The 11,398-nt window shown below is 44.2% G+C and overlaps 1 long non-coding RNA gene across 1 annotated transcript; it reads right to left on the bottom strand.

The window, feature by feature from the left end:
* Window positions 1-7,989: 7,989 nt before the first annotated feature.
* Window positions 7,990-10,852, bottom strand: LOC111929039 (uncharacterized). Its single transcript, XR_002864479.2, has 3 exons — window positions 10,340-10,852; window positions 8,352-8,464; window positions 7,990-8,269 (listed from the first exon to the last, which is right to left on the bottom strand). It is a non-coding gene; the product is annotated as an uncharacterized LOC111929039 (long non-coding RNA).
* Between the last annotated feature and the right edge of the window lie 546 nt (window positions 10,853-11,398).

Genomic DNA, 11,398 nt, shown 5'->3' with positions numbered 1-11,398 from the left:
CTTTGTTTCTTTTTTCATCAACTACTTTCTGGATAGCAGGGGCTTCCCAGCTTCTAACATGACCCTGTTTGGTTTCACTCCATCAGATTTCTCGGTATGTAACAGAGGGAAGGCCCTCAGAATTCTCCTGAACATGAATTTCTGTTGCATCTTCTGACTAACCAGGGAGGTTTCAGATTTACTAATCATTTCTTTTTCAGGTTGCCTCGTTGATTTCAAACAAGTTTCCCCTAAAGGTGTGCCTGATTTCCAGGTATTTTTAAATTTATTTTTTTAAATGCTGGCATGCTCAGACCTGACATCCTAATCCATGAGAGACTGTGAGGGGCTTGAGAGAAGCACTGAGTGTCCAACCAGGCTTTGCTTCCATCTCTACCCCCACAGCAGTACAGACTCAAGCCACCTCAATAAAGTTTTAAGTTATTAAACTATAATCTTCCTAAATACAAAGTGATGCCTCCAATGAAGCAATCTAAAGCTCATTATCCAAAATGAATGTGATTTTCAACCCACCTTCTTCGGTTTTTTTGGTTTTTTTTTTTTAACTAAATAACGTATGATTACTGGGGTTAAACTTCACAGCTCTGAGAACTCCATAAGCTGTTTTTCTCAGAAGCTGCTCAGGATGCCCTGAAATCTGGTCATTGTGGTCTCTCAAAACCATTGTGCTTTGTTCTGTGCTTATTTCCTCATACATTTGCAGAATTATGTAAGAAATATGAAGGATGTGATCTTTGTCTCCCTTAATGTGTGTTCCCACAGATGGCAGAGATTGTCCTATATTCTATTCACGAATTTTGTATTACCTGCAAGCCCTGTGATGTCTGCACAAGTGTTCTCAACTCTGTTCAAGAAACTTCAAAGAATAAAACCAATGCTTCCTTACAGACTACATTGAGCAGAGATTTATCAACACCTTTTAATTGTAAATCCTGTATTTCTAAGAAAAAATGGATCCCGCCACTTGGTTGTGGAGGGGCAAGTTGCTCTGAGAAACAATAGTTTGAATATGGTGCTTTTTTCTGTTTTGATTCACTCAAATGCCTGTGAGAACATTTATCCCCTCAATGACAGGTTAACACACAGGAAACATTTAATCATAAATACATGTTGTGTCTTTGAAGCCCAAAACCTCTGTGTAATCTCAAACATTTATTACAAAGTGGATTACAAGATGTACCCATCTTCTAATTTAAACTGTTATCCCTATCATGCCATTTTAAAAGTTGCTCTAAATAAGGGAACAAACCTGTTCTTTAGGGCCATTGGGGTGGGCACAGGCTCAGAGCATCTGAAATGCCAGGATAGGCTGTGAGAGCTGGGACTGCTTAGCCTGGAGAAGGGAAAGCCCAGGGGGATCTTATCCATGTGTATAAATTCCTGGTGGAGGATGACTCCAAAAGAAGGAGTTCAGCATTCCTCAGTGGTGCCCAGTGAAAGGACAAGAGGCAAAGGGCACAGTCTGAAATAAAGGGAATTCAACTTGAACATAAAAAAAAAAAACTTCAACTGTTTTGGGGAAGAACTCTGGGAACAGGTTGCCCTGAGAGATTTTGGGCTTTCCCTCCTTGGAGATGCTCAAAATCAAGCTGGCTGACTAGGAGCTCCCCTTCCTCCAACAGCTTCACTTAGGAGGGGAGGAGCTTTTGGGTTTTGAGTCGTGTTTTCCATCTTCTGCCCCGTAAGCAGATTCCTGGCACACACCTGGGAACACTGCACTGGGACATACTCTGCAATTTGTGTGCTTTGTTCAGACACCAGGCAGCCTTTGCTTGCATTCTAGATGACATTCCTGAGTGCTTGGTGTTTTCTTGGCCAGAATTTCCAGTCCCAGAGCAGCTGCATTGAGCAGTTAATTCCCTTTTCCTTGTTACCTTCATCTATGAATGATCTCAGCCTCAAGAATGGGAACATTCAGTATTTTCCCTAATGCAACCCTCTCATTCAATCCAGATTAGAGTCCACTCCTCCACTGCTTATTTTAAGGTGTAGTAGAAGGGAAAAAAACCACATCTAGAAAATAAGAGAGTGTTTGTTTAAGCGTGTGGCATATTTTGAGCAGAGATTTTAATTCATGCAGAAGGATTCTTAAAGGCTTCTTTGTTATTAAGGTAGAGCCTGAACAGTTTCCATGTCCTCAGTCTTGTTCCCTGAGCCTGTCTCCTCTCCTCAGTTACTTACTGGGACTACAAGATCTTTTCACTGACAAAACTGGAAATCTTTTCTTCCCATCCCACCTGCCAGGAGCAGCCTCAGCCCATGCCACAGGGTCTTGCTTTTTTTGATGCCATGCTTTGTCCTCAGCAAAATATCTGCTCAAAATGTTTGGGGCTCTCCAGTCTGCCCTGCAGCTTTTTCTTTTCCTATTTGCCTGGTTCTATGAAACAAAGCCCAAAGAGACTTTCTGAGTCTCAGGTTTTGCCTGATGTAGCAGAAAGATAGAGAGACACCTAAAAACTCCATTTCCAGCTCAGCTTCTATCCCAGAGCTGAATCAGGACTTCACTCTGATGGTTGGCGTTCTCATTCCCTGGTTAAATTTACTTGTGGCCAGTTTGTGTTTGTTTTCTCTTTTGACAAGTCCATTCTTTGCTTCAGGAACTCAAATACCTCCCTAATTTACTTGTAGAAGGCACTTTCCTCCCTAGATCTAATTTTGTTGGAGTAAACAAATCAAACTCTTCCCATTTCTTGGGTGAAAAACCTCTCCTTTTTTTTTGCCATCTTAGTGGCCATTCTCCCCATCTGTTCATGTTTGGATGTTTTGCAGCAACATTTGCAATATCAAGATCTTGATACAAACATGGGGGCATTAATATTCACTTTATACTGGCAGGACCTTTTGTTTGGATTTCTCTGTTTCTGAGCTGTATCACAACATTGGGTTTGGTAAATTTAATTTTCTTTCTTCCCCTCTCATTTTCAGCTGGGAGCTGCTCCACATTCATGCCAGTTCTGTGGATATTTGAGAGGACTGGGAAAATGTGTGACTTCTGGTTCTCTATATTGTGATCTTTTTTGGAGCCAAGTTGAATTTAGAGAGACCCTTATATTTAACATAAGAAAAGCCAAGTAGGATCAAGTTTGAAGCCAGTTTGTGAATCCTTAGCTCTTCATAATCCTCTGCAGACATGGATTCGGTTGGATATTTCAAAATAGCTCAGCAATTACAGGCATAATTTTTATTAACTATCTTAACTTTTAAACACAGTCATTCAAGTGACAGAGCTCAGAACTGTTATTTTAAAAGGCCTTTTAGACATTCTTGGCCACTTTATTTGTCATGCCTGTTGCTGGAATGCTTATCCTCAGCAGTCCAGAGCTTTGGCCTTTAACTAATGCTGAAATAGTCGTGGTTCTACCCCAAAAGATCTGCTCTGAGCTCAGCTCCTGTTGTTGCTGAAGGATGACATAAATCAAGTGGAGCCCTAGATTGGCTGTGACACAGGAGTGGAGAGTGTAGGAGCAACAGTGGCTCCTAAAGAAAAGAAAATCTTACCTATCCCCATTGGAAACTGAGAGGAGAATTTATCAGGGAGAAATGTAAGCAAAATAAATCAGCTTCAGCACAAAAAAAAAAAGGCAGAATAAAATGCTTATAATCTTCTTGTAAGTGTGAGAGAGGAGAACTTCAGACACAGAATCACTGCTGATGTCCTGCACTCCTGACAGGGGAATATTCCAGCGGATGAGAGATTCCTCAGCAGTTTAATGGTGTGAGCACAGTAAAGAAAAAAAATGAACTGAAACAAGAAACAGCATGGGACAGATGTCTAACCCTGGAAAGGCTGGAAGTCTCCTAGCACTGCCAAGATTTCTGGTTAGCCAGGCTGAGATGTAAACTCAGTGTCACACAGCCCAGCGTGGCTGCACGAGTGACCGCGCGGTGACCGCGCGACGGAGCGCACGAGGGGCAGATGCTGCACAGCAGCACAGCCAGTTTCCATGGATTTCTCCTCAATCCATGGCTGTGTCTTCCCTGTAGCAGCTCTGCAAGAGTTATTGAGATCCCCCAGGTGTCTAGAATGGCAGTTCTGGGAAGTGGGGCAGGGATGAGTTACACAGCGTTTCTGTGACAACAACAGGGCAAAAAAATCTTTCCTGGCAGGGCACGGAGGGGGAAGAGGTGTTTTCTGCAGTTTTGTTCTAGGTTTCATTCTCTCTCTGCCCTGGCAACTTGTGATCTGATCAATCTGCAGAACAAGAACTGGAGGTTTGCCCTCCTTGGTTTCTTCAGCGTGTTGGACATTTTCAGCAACAGAATACTCCCCCAGCAGCTGGGCTGAGGATGTGGCATCATTCCTAACAGCTAGAACTGAAGACCAAATACTGATCTCTTTGTTTTATCTTTATGTTTTTCTATATGAGGTTGTAACAGACTGGATTTCATTTTTATGTTACTATCTATCAAATAATTGTATGGGAATACTCTGCAGTGAGACAGTGCTTTGACATTTAAAATTCAGGAGTACAGTAAAAGCCCCATACAACTTCCCAGTGGAGTCTTCAACACCAGCTAGAGAAGATAATCCTGTATATGCTGCCTACATAGGATTTCTTTTCATTTTTGGACACATTAAAATATTTATTCACAGCTCTGCCTCATGAATTTGAACAAGGTAACTCAAAGAAATTAGAAAACATCCTCTGTTTATGCAAATTGTGATAGGCTGACTTTTAATTTCTATTTTTTTAAAGTATCATCCTAGCAGTGTGTGTGTAAAATACTGAAAATTTAATTAGGAAATTAGAAATGAAAAGACATTTTCTGGTTTTGGCAGGTACACTTCACCTGAGGAGCTGTCAATTGCATAAATGTTCTGTTTAATGAAAGTGAAGCACAGTGGAGTAAATGATACTCAGATGTGATAAATTATGTTCTCAACATCTTTGTAAAACGTTATGGACTCAGTTAGTTAAAAGAAAAATTATCAGTGAATAAAAAGAATATAAAGAATAAGGAAGAAAAACACTTAATCCCAAACAATACTTGTCTGAGGAAGAGAAATATACATTAAGTGATAATCATGGACTCATAGAATGGTTTGGGTTGGAAAGGACCTTAAAGATCATCTCATTTCACTCTCTGCCATGGGCAGGGAACTTTTCCTCTAGACCAGTTTTCTCAAAGCCCTATCCAGCCTGGCCTTAAACATTTCCAGGGATGGGGAGTTTCCCAACTTGGTGGGAAAATTGCACAATTTAAAAATATTACCCAATTTAAAAATATTACCCAATTTCATAAACAAGTTTCTGTCTCCTGGTCTATCTCACATTTTGTGGACATGCACCCAGATAAATCTCCATGACTTCTGTTCAATAAAGCCAGAGAAAATGGATGTATCTGACAGGGCAAGGTGGAAGTTTCAGCAGCTCTCACCATCACTGAGCCCATGAACACTTCTGTAAAAGTGAATTTGGTCAAGACATGATGAAAACTTCTCTCAGCATCCTGTTGCAGTCCATGGACTGTCCCTGTGCAGGGGACATAGCAGGTATGGTGGTGTTTGGTGTGTGAGACAGGCCAGTGCCACACCAGTGACTCAGCAAAGCCCCTGCAATGCTGCTAAAGCTGCATCTGGCCCTTTGCTAGCCCAGAGAACTGAAAAAAATGGCAAGAATTCTTCAAGAAATTGCAACTTTTAAAGGCTGAGTTCCACTTGGTTTGCTTTCAAAGCGCCTACTCCAACTCTTCCCTGTCTTGTGGATGTGTGGGAAGGATCTTTCCAAGCCAACAACATTCCCCCTGTTAAAAAAACACCCAACAAAACCCAAGCAGCTTTGCTGTGGGAGACTTCCCATCCTGTTCTGTGAGCTTCTCAGCAAAGCCCTCTGGTCCTTGCTGAAATCCATCCCTGGTGACTCCAAAATGTGCTTTAAGGAGCAAGGGAGCAGCCCTGCCTGCACTTTTGGGATGCTCAGGCTCCCCAGCCACAAGGCCAAGGGGAGAGGACAGCGGGAGGGACGGGAGTTCCCTGCTGGAGGGAACCTCAGCAGCCATCCTTGGTTTTGTTCCAAAGCCCACCAACACTCAGAGCAAAAGGAGGAGCTGGAGGCTGCCCTGGCAGGTGCTGGTTCCTCACGGATGGAGGTGCGGCCTCCAGGCCTGGAGTCACTGGAGATCCAAGCTGGGACATGTGTCACACTCCAGTCTGTACAGCTTGGCTCCACAGGAGATGTGGGACCCGTCAGGTTTTCCACCACCCCTCACGTCCCTGGCTGTCACACGAATCCCCTTTTCAATCCAACCTGTGATTGACTCCTACGTGTTTTTTTCCCCCCTCTCTCGGAGCAGCCAAGCAGCATCCTGCTCGACTGAAAGATATTCATCTCCCTCCACAGTGTGAGGGAAGCTCGTGGCCTTTCTTGCTGCTGGTGGCCAAATATGTGTGTAATGTGCTTAAGTCTTCTCCAGCCCACACAGAGAGAGACCCTGCTCCTCTCCTGAACTTGGGTGTAACACATTCCCTCCACCATCGGCCAGGCCAGCTCCAGACTAATATTTTCTGTAGAGTTAATTACCACAGGACAAGGGCTGTACCCCTGTGGAAATCTGCCACTTGAAAAACTGCCTAAAAATATATCCTACAGTAAATGTTTCTCTGTGTGATTAAGTGTGCACGCGGCCTGTGCTGCGCAGAGGGTTTCCCAAAAACAAATGTCTCGCCGAAGCCTCTTGGCAAGGCCTCACTGTTTTTTTAACAGTTTATCAGCTTGTGTGTTATTTACTGAGGGCAGGAATTACTCCAGAGTTCCCATTTGAACTGAAAATTCCAAAAGCCTGTAAGGGTGAGGGACCATAAAGGTGAAAAGAGGAGGATGAGTTTTATTCTTGAGGGGAATAATGTTCCAGGGGTTGGGATACATTGCTTGGACTATGAAAATTTGGGTCAGCTCCTCCTTTTACCCCAGCCTTCATGCACTGTCTGGGTACTCCACTGCTGGAGAGTGACCACCTCTGTGCCTGATGCTCTGGCCGCAAGGAATGAGTGAATTTTGGAACAAAGGCAATGTGAGACCATCCCAGGCTGTCACCACTGAGCAGAAAGTCATGCTACTGCCGTGGATCATAGCATCACAGGATTGGAGAATTAGGGAGTCATAGAACGGCCTCAGTTGAAAGGGACATTAAAGACCAGCTGGTTTCATCCCCCTGCCATGGCAGGGACACCTTCCACTGTCCCAGGCTGCTCCAAGGCCCAGTGTCCAACCTGGCCTTGGGCACTGCCAGGGATCCAGGGGCAGCCCCAGCTTCTCTGAAAAATCTGTGCCAGGACCTCCCCACCCTCATAGTAAAGAATTTTTTCCAAATATTTAATCTAATCCTGTTCTCTTCCCCTTTCTCTCCTGTTGCTCCATCCCTTGTAAAAATTCTCTTTCCATCTTTCTTGTCAGCTCCTTCAGGCCCTGCAAGGCCACCCTGAGCTCAGCCCAAAGCTTCTCCTGGCCAGGCTGAACAATGGCAGCTGGGCCAGCCTTTGCTGCCAGCAGAGCTGCTCCATCCCTCTGCTCATCCTGGAGCCTCCTCTGGGCTCTCTCCAGCAGCTCCAGATGCTCCCTGGGCTGGTCCCAGACCTGGACCCAGCTCTGCAGGTGGGGTCTCACCTGAGGAGCTCAAGGACACAATCCCAATCCCTTTCCTGCTGCCCAGGCTGTGGGACCAGCCCAGGACAGGGTTGGTTTCTGGGCTCCAGTACACACACCTGTCCTGCTTTAAAGTCAAAAAGACTCTTGCTGTCCAAAGCAGCATTGAGGCCCCGTTCCAGAGCAGGTCTGGGAGAGGGATCACACCTTTTGACAGCCTCAAGCTGCTGGGTTATTGTGAGTGTTGTGTTAACCTGCCCTTCAGAAGCTTTCTGTGTGTGCAGCACTGGAGGGGGGTCCCAGCTCAGCTCCCAGCAAACTCTGCCTGCTGCACTTGATGGCTTGCAGATTTCTCTGAGAGAATATTGTGTAGCTGGCAAAAGAAAACACAGGAAAGGAAGGAAGCAGCATGGATTTCAACCCTTTTACTGTTTGCCTTGTCTTTTCCTAAACAGGCAAAGGCATCTCGCCGTGCCAAAGACCCGACGCAGCGTAAGGACGAAACATCACTTGGATCGCTTGATCACAGAGCAAATTTCAGCGCAGACCTTTGTATTTCCTCTTCAGACAGACTGGTGCAGATTGAAAGGAATAAGAGCAGCTGTGTGAAAGCAAGAGCACCCCCCGGCAGAAGCAGGTTCCCGTAAAAACTCTCCCCGCGTGCGCCGTCTCCGAGCTGGATTCCTCTGAAGACAAGAAAGGACCATTGCAATTGCACCCTCTGAGACAAATTAACACAATTCCACCCTGTGCTCGTACAAGACTCACAGTTCTGTGATCTGCCAGGGCTGTAGTGCAGTTAACCTCGGGAGCAGGGTTTTATAAAGGTGCTAACTGGTGTTTCACGGTGCCCCTGCGGTGTTTCGTTTTCATACGAGGCCCTGTTTGGAGAAATGCCGTGTGAGCATTTACTGCAGTTCCAAGGGCTGTTTGATCAGCCAGAATGGGTCCTCTGGGCGGTATTTTGGAAAAATAATATTTAAGAATTGCACTTTATAAAAATTCCGAGGACGTATAGCCCGAATTGTCGAACGTCAGCAGAATGCTGGACTGAGAAACGTTCTTGTCCTCACTTTAAATTGTGACAAAAGAACACAGAAATCAGAAGGAAATCCAACTGCACAACTTAATACAGTGACACTTTTTAACAGGGTTCCCACAGTTTTCTATATACCATGGAACTAAGATTTTGAGGTGGGCTGGTTTTGCTTTATTTTATTGAACCCAAAGACACCTTCCTTCCAGAATTAAATGTGTCAGACTTTTATAAGTATCCACTGCCAGGGAAAAACTGTGTGTTCCTTCAGGGCATATCCATATGGAGATTTTGGAAAGGATTCATGAAAAAGACCCTGTTTGTGTTGAAATCCCAGCCTGCCTCACACCTCAGTGCTGTCACCTCTCATGGGGGATGCACAAATGGAATCCTGCAGGAGTCTGGGCAGTTTGGATCATGTTCCACAGCAATTCAGAAGTCCCCACGTTCTTTTCTTTGGCTGTGGAGTTGCCATAGGGCAGAGAGAAAGGAGAAAATGAATGTGTCCATGACTCCCAGCTGCATTCAGTGAAGCTCTTAAAGGTTTGGGGGTTTTCTCCTCAGGTTTTAAAGGTTTTGGGGTTTTCCCCTCAGATGTTAAAGGTTTTGGGGTTTTCCCCCTCAGATTTTAAAGATCTACCTTTGGTGTCCTGGCTGTATTCCAGCTTGTGTGATCTTTCCTCCTGACCCACAGCCCTTCTTCAGTTTCAGCTAAATAAGCTATTCCTCATTTTCTGTCTGTTTACCTTTGCTGCATCCTGTTAGGGACTCCATCTGTGAGGTGTGGAGCCCTCCTGGGATATCCCAAAGCATAAAAAAGGTAGCAAAAGCCTTTGGTTCCAGTAAATGTTATCAAAAAATTTTCTTTTTTTTTGGGGGGTGGAAGAATAGTGGGACAAGAATTTGAGTAGGGGTGTCCTCTGCTCACTGGGAACCTGTGGTTCTTTGAGCTGATGGGAAATTTTATCCCAAATTGCAGAGGTGGCATTAGTAAAAAGAGGATTTTCTTGTGAGAAGTTTTGGTGGCAACAGCCTGCAAAGGGTTAAGTGGGGTTTTCTATCATTCCAAAATTGCCAGTGACCTCAGGCACTGACCTTCCCTTGGACTTTGCTGGTAGCAGGCAGCTTTCCCAGCCAAGGAGATTTAGGTCCTGAGCCTGCTGCTGCTCTCCCCTTGGCTGATGATGTGCTCCCTCTCTCTGGTGGGCTCTGTGCCACGAGCAGTGTGGATCCCTCTGCTCTGGGCTGTCACCCTTTGGTCTTTGCAAAGGCCAGTGTTCCTTCCAACCCTCAGGTCTCCTGAAAAAGCCTTTAGGTGGAGATTAAACCAGTTTTCCTGTTGAAATGCAACTCCTCCCTTCTGCCTCACACTTGAACCTCTGTATGGTGCTATTTCTTCTGTCGTTTTTTTGCTTGTTTGATTGGGTTTTTATATTTTTTTTTTCCCTCCAGCCTGCAGTTGGGTCAGTGTCAGGACCTTGTTAGCAGAGAGGCCTCAGTTGCCCAAAACACCCTCACTGGCCAGGACTTACATTTAAGCTCAGCCCAGGCTTGAGATCACCCGGATTCAAGAACTTCCTTGTTCTTTGGATGGGTCTCTCCCAGCAGATGTTGGGCCTCTACCATTAAATGCATCTCAGATTTTGGGAAAGTCTTCATACAGGAGCTATTTATTTTAAGACCTGCAGGATTTCCTTCAGGATTAATCCACGGTGCTAACCTCAGATCCAGGGTCTTGCAGTCTGTAGGCACAACTCCAGGGAATGAATCAGTGAGCACCAGTGCAGGGCAGATCCCAGTTTGCTGCTGTCACAGGTGTTGGAGCAACCTCCTGGAAGAGGTGACCCCTGAGGATGTGACCTGAAAGCAACAAGGATGATAATTAAGCTTGATATCCTAAAAAAAACAAACAGCTTTGTTATCTTCTGAAGTCACTGTAAACTGAAAACATCTCTGAGAGGAATAACCTGTTTCACATTGAGGTATAAATCTCCTGGAATGATCTGTAGGAAAGGGAAACCAATGGAAAAACATTCTGGATAAAATACATGGTTGAATATCTAAGGTGTCTTCATCCTCTGATCCCTAAAATAAAAATAACTGAGCCCTAACCAGTAAAAGCCACATGACCTGTGATTCCCACAGGGAGAGAAATATGTGACAACTTCTACTTCAGATTTGTTACCCAGGGCTGAAAATGTTCAGGTGTGTCATGGTGAGATTTCTTCAGACATGGGAGAGCAAGATGTTCTAAATGTTTTCATTTTCAAGAGATTGAGGTTATTCTATTATCTAAAAAAATATTTATAAATAAATACATTTATTATTACAGTGATCTTTGTCTAAAATCTCACAAAATATCTGGTTTAGGACTTTCATTTTAGGATTAACAGGAGGAACACACCGAGATATATGCTGGTGGGTCTCAAAGAATATAGAACCTTTTGTTTCTGATATAATAATTATATCTGATCCAGATCAGTAATTGCTTGTTAACAATTTTTATTTAACAATAACAAAATGAGTAGGGCAAGTACTTAATCCACCATCATAAGGAACAATATTGCTCTGAGTGGTAGTGATAAGACATAAGAGATGAAATATAGAAAATTTCCTGCCCCTTCTCCTAAACCTTTAATAAGATTCCTCCATGCCAAACTCACTAAAGTGTGCTTTCACAAATGGAGACAAAATTTTGTAGCTGGGGACACCAAATTCAAAAGCAGATCCCCTTTCATGTGCCAAGGATATCATGGTAAATAGCAATACTTCGCCTGTG

Source organism: Cyanistes caeruleus, chromosome 3, assembly GCF_971803275.1.
Source record: "Cyanistes caeruleus chromosome 3, bCyaCae1.hap1.1, whole genome shotgun sequence".
Classification (NCBI taxonomy): Eukaryota; Metazoa; Chordata; class Aves; order Passeriformes; family Paridae; genus Cyanistes; species Cyanistes caeruleus.
This window is presented reverse-complemented; position numbering and strand designations above follow the sequence as displayed.